The 5753-nt window shown below is 45.3% G+C and overlaps 1 pseudogene; it reads left to right on the forward strand.

Moving 5' to 3' along the window:
• The first annotated feature begins 359 nt into the window (after positions 1-359).
• LOC149327586 (uncharacterized) lies at positions 360-4386 on the forward strand (annotated as a pseudogene).
• Positions 4387-5753: the final 1367 nt, after the last annotated feature.

The following is a 5753-nucleotide window of genomic DNA, read 5'->3' on the forward strand; positions in this document are numbered from 1 at the left end:
GACAGATTGCAGATTCATTCTAGCCTGGAGCAAATGCAGCTCGCCATCCAACAGTTACAGCTCAACAAGCATCACCTCCAACAGGCGGTAGGCATAGAGTAACATTAAATAGCGGCCCTGTAGGACACGATGGACAGGAAAAATAAGAAAACAACAACACTGGTCAAAAGGACCACGGTCAAGAGTTAGACTGCCAATAGAGTTTTAGGCGATGATGACGATGAGTGGCGTGACCAAAAAGGACAGTCATAAAAAAGTAATCATTTAGCAGTGGAACTGCAGAGGTTTTAGGAGCAGTGGAACTGCGGAGGTTTTAGGGTGGGCTTGGTGGCTGTGCCACAACACTGCCAGCTAACCCTATGGTTTTCGCCATGCAGGTGCTCATCGCCGCAGTCACTTGCATATTGCCCGCTCTGCTAACTTCGCACTGGTGTGTGCCATTGAGGCATGCGCCGGAGTGGAATAAAAGCGAACTGGACTCCGGTATCATGACTGTGATCGCCGCTGCAACACGTGCGCAAGCACCAGCAGTGGACGCCTGGGAACTCGACCGACGTTGGGCGGCCCAAGCGACAGGGACAGCAATCCATCAGCAGCATATAAAAGTACAGCGACCTTCAGCAACACTCTGTGGGCTCGGTGGCTGTGCCACAACACTGCCAGCTAACCCTATGGTTTTCGCCATGCAGGTTAGTAAAACGGAATCCCTTTCTAGAAAATCTAGCAATTACGCTTTGATACAGCTACCGAGCCCTCAGATGTGCCTTGGCATTGTAACTGAATGCGTATCCGTGATTCGTTCATTGCTGTTGTTGTCGGGGGACATTGAAACCAACCCCGGCCCTAACGATAATGCCCCCGTTCTAAGTGAACTACAGAAATTAAATGCCGGTCAGGACACTCTAATCGCGGAAATACAAGACTTGAAGCACCAACTCCTAGCTACAGACAAGAAAATACTTGATCTGAGCCAAAGGATGGCTCAAGTAGAAAGTCAGCACGAAAACCTAATGGCTCTGCAAACAGAAATTGACAGCGTCAAAGGTGGAACAGTCCAAACTAACCAGCTCATATGCAGTTTAGAAAACCGCATTGATGATTTTGAAAACCGATCCCGACGAAACAACCTGATATTTTACGGCATACGCGACACAAACCCATCTGAAACCTCTGCGCAATCGGAACAACTAATAATTGATCAATGCAATACCCTTTTAAACATAAATTTAGACACAAAAGAAATCGAACGTGCTCATCGCATCGGCCGCCATTCTGACAGCACAGACCGTCCAATCATCGTAAAGCTCACATATCACAAAACTAAAAAGCTCATCTTGGCTAATGGACGCAAGTTGAAGGGTACCGATATTAGTATCGGCGAAGATTTTTAACGGCCTGTGAGAACTGCTCGCAAACACCATGTTGCGTTTGCAAAAGAGAAAAAAGTAGCTTTCGCCCTTCCTTTCAAAACCCTTTTCATTGGCCCGAAGCGCTATTACTACGATGCATCATCAGAAGCAGTCAAAGAAATCTCATAGCTATCATCTCGCGATACCAGGGTGAGAAACTGTTCCCATCCTGCGCCTCAGCACAAGCTTTCATTTTCCGTTATCTTTACCAAAATTCGTAGCTTTCTTCCGAAACGCGATACTGTATTCAACCTCATGTCATCATCTGATAGTAGCCTGCTCATCCTAACAGAAACCTGGTTGACTAACGATGTTAGCGACCATGAAATACAGACAGACTTTCCCGGTTTTGACATTTAACGCAAAGATCGTAAAGAAACACGAAGTGGGGGGGGGGGGGGGGGGGGGGGTTAATAGCAGCAAGCCAGCAGTTGTCATGTACGTATGCCAATCAACCTTGCCTCAGATCTGGAAATTCTTTGGCTTCTCATTTGAGCCTCGCCTCAAACAGTATTGCTGGGCGTCTGCTACCGCCCTCCAAACAGTAATCCTGATTTCTGCACAAAATTAAATAAAATTCTGTGTGACGTTGCTACATCACACCCTAATGCACATATTCTATTATTCGGTGACTTTAACTTTCCAAATATTGATTGGCGTACCCAAATGGCTGCTAACACTGAATCAAATTATTTTCTTGACGTATGTCTTAATTCTAACCTTACGCAACTCATTACGGAGCCGACACGTGTAGCAGAAAACTCCGCCACTATTCTAGACCTGATACTAACAAACCATCCGGAAAGCCTAGCGTCTATTTGTTTCCTACCAGAGATCAGTGATCACAAGGTAATCCATGCCACATTTTCCTTTGCTCCAACACCACGTGTCACTCACAAAAGAACTATCGTCCTGTACGATAAAGGGAACTATGAGGCCATAAATAATGAACGGATCCCTTCAATCCTTTGAAGCATCATTTCATAACAGATCTCCTGAAGACGACTGGATTATATTTAAAAGTAAGGTACACGAACTAACAAAGAAATTCATTCCTAAAACCACTTTTCATGAAAATCGCCACAAACCATGGTTCACAAGGTCCGTAAAACGAATCGAAAATAAGAAAAAAAAACTTTTCCGCGCAGCCAAACTTAGACCGAGCACTTCAGCATGGAATAAATACTACGCAGCCGAAAAAGATTATCTAGCAGCTATCCGCGACGCAAAGCACTCTTTTTTCCGAAATGATTTGCCTAACATCCCACGTCACAGCCCAGAAAAATTTTGGAAAATAATAAACCCCCAACAGCCCCATGAAGCTATTCTCACTAACGAATGTGATGAAATAATCGTAGATGCTGACAGTGCAGACATGTTTAATCACGCATTTTCATCTGTATTTACCAAGGATACCGGCCTACTTTCCCCGTCTACCCTTCCCAGAAACATAACGAATAACATGCCAGCCACAACGTTCTCTGTTGGTGGTGTCGCTTCCCAAATTCAAAATATTAAACTCTCATCATCAGCCGGCATCGACGAAATCAACTCGAAAGTCTTAAAGAATACCAAACATACCTCTGCAAAATTTTTGTGCCTCATATTTTCGCAGTCATTGTCTACAGGTATTTTGCCTCACGACTGGAAGGTGGGAAAGGTCGTTCCCGTCTACAAATCAGGTAATAAAAATTCCCCTTTGAATTATCGTCCCATCTCACTAACCAGCGTGCCGTGCAAGATCATGGAACATGTCATATACTCACAAATCATGAACTTCTTAGATACTAGCAACTTCTTACACACTTCACAACATGGATTTAGGAAAGGATTTTCATGTGAAACACAGTTGGCACTTTTTCAACATGACCTGCGTGCAAATCTTGACTGTAACATCCAGACTGACGCTGTATTTTTAGATTACGCTAAAGCATTCGATAAAGTATCTCACCGACGCTTGCTGCTAAAACTTTCCCTCTAAATTTACACCCACATGTCTTAAGATGGTTAGAACAGTTTCTTACTAATCGTACTCAATCTGTGCTAAACAGCCAGTCGTGTAGCCCCCTACCCGTAACCTCAGGCGTCCCACAAGGGTCCGTCCTTGGTCCTCTTCTTTTCTTAATATACATTAACGATTTACCCTTGCATGTGTCTTCCTCAATCCGCTTATTTGCTGACGACTGCGTTATTTATCGTAAAGTAACTAACATCTGAGACAAAAACGCTCTTGAGACTGACCTTAACAGTGTACAAGAATGGTGCGACCAGTGGTTAATGTCTCTTAACCCTAACAAATGTAAGCTCATGTCATTCATCCGAAGTCTTAGACCTTTTCGTTCTGCTTACACAATAGACAACCTACGAATAGAATCCGTGCAAACATTTAAGTACCTAGGCATCACACTATCAACTAACCTATCCTAGAATGCGCACATTGTGAGCATCATTTCATCGGCCAACAAAAAACTAGGTTTCCTCAAACGCCACATACGCCATGCACCAAAAGACTTAAAATTATTAGCATATAAGTCACTGATAAGACCTAAACTTGAATACGCATCAGCCATCTGGGATCCCCATCAAAACTACCTGAAGGCTAACCTAGAACAAGTTCAAAATTGCGCTGTTAGATTCATTCATTCCGCATACTCATACGACATCAGTGTATCGTCTTTAAAAGCTGAAATTAACTTGTCACTTTTTCCATCGCCGGCGCATTGCTAGTCTCTGCCTTTTTCACAAATTCTTCAATAGTTCATTGCACGAAGCACCGTAGATCGTACGCCGCATGCACATATCCCAGCGCACCGGTCATCCACTTCAAGTTGTTCGTCCACGCTCCCGTACCACTGCATTCTCGGCCTCGTTTTTTGCCCGAGCAGCATCCGACTGGAACGGCGTTTCCCACCAAGTCGCATCCATTACCTGTCCATCAAGATTCCACCAAGAGTTAACGCAGCTGATGTTAGATTAAACCGAACCTCATGTTATATCCGTAGCCCCACCCCTTATGTAATACCCCTGAATAGGGGTATTTAAAAAAATAAACTGAACTGAACTTAAAAAACAGGCCACATTACAGCAATATGCAAATTCCGTTGATCTCAAGTCAGCGGTAATAGCGCTGCAGGAGACCAGTGGGGATGCGAAGCTAATAGGACGCAGCACCTTACATTTTCACCCATTCACTTGCATATTAGTACGCAAAGAATACAGGGGGTAGATACAGATACGCAAAAAATACAGGGAGTAGATACACTTGCACAGAAATGTTACCCCGTCGTAAAGAAACAAGAGTACTTAAAGCGTAAATATTCATAGCAGGCCGAAGGATACAACGGGCAGGTTCGATAAAATTATTAGAAAAGACACAATTGCGGCTAATGCGAGATCCACTGCTTATTGCAGCGGACTTCAACTCCGCAAGCTACCTAAAGGGCCACTCGTAGGAGATTGCGAAGGGAAAACACTCAGCAGATGCAATCACGAATCAAGCGCTAATGATCCTAACGGACCCAAGCGAGGGTACTAGAGTGAGCAGTAGTGTCTGTAAGGACCGTAGTGCGAATTTAACCCTGGGTAAAAATCTAAGACATGCAGCCTAGAAGAATTTGAAGGATAACTTGGTAAGCGATCGCTTTATCCCGCAGACCCCGGTGGAGTGGAACAAGAGCAGCAGGAAGACAGGGGGGGGGGGGGGGGGGGGGGGGGGGGGGGGGGGCGAGAATTACAAATTGGGATAAAGTCAGGGAGCGCAGGAGCTAGAAGGAGAAGCACAGCATTGAAGATTGGAGGACGTGCAAACTCACACCAAAAAGATTCAGACAACGGAAGATTTACTGCGCCTTTGGGAAGCGAGGAGAGGTCTCACAAAGACGTGGAGGAGGCAGAAGCTAAACAGGAAACTAAAGAACACAACAGCAGAACTTACGGAGCACGCAGAGCAGTGTGCCTCAAATCTGGCCAAGGCTAATTGGCGCATCCTCTGCGACGCTTTCAACAGGAGTCAACCTCAAGATAGCCTGTTCCATACTGGAACGCCTGATGAGCCCAGGAAAGAACAAAAGAAAGCACAAAGCAAATGTGTTGAAGGCCATGGACAAACTCAAGGGGAGCGAAAGGTGCTTGCTCATTGCAGAAGTGAAAAGGAGATACATACAATCGGAGGGTGTCGGTCTGAACGTGGAAGAATACACGGGCACACAGAGCGGGGAAATGGACAAGGAAATCACAACCTGGGAGGTGCGTGCCACACTCTTGGACACAAGCAGGAATACCTGCCCTGGCGCAGATCGGGTTGCCACCAGAATGCCAGCTAACTTGGGCGACAAGTCGTTGGAG

The sequence above is a fragment of the Amblyomma mixtum genome, chromosome 10, assembly GCF_055824585.1.
Source record: "Amblyomma mixtum isolate Tamu chromosome 10, ASM5582458v1, whole genome shotgun sequence".
Lineage (NCBI taxonomy): Eukaryota > Metazoa > Arthropoda > Arachnida > Ixodida > Ixodidae > Amblyomma > Amblyomma mixtum.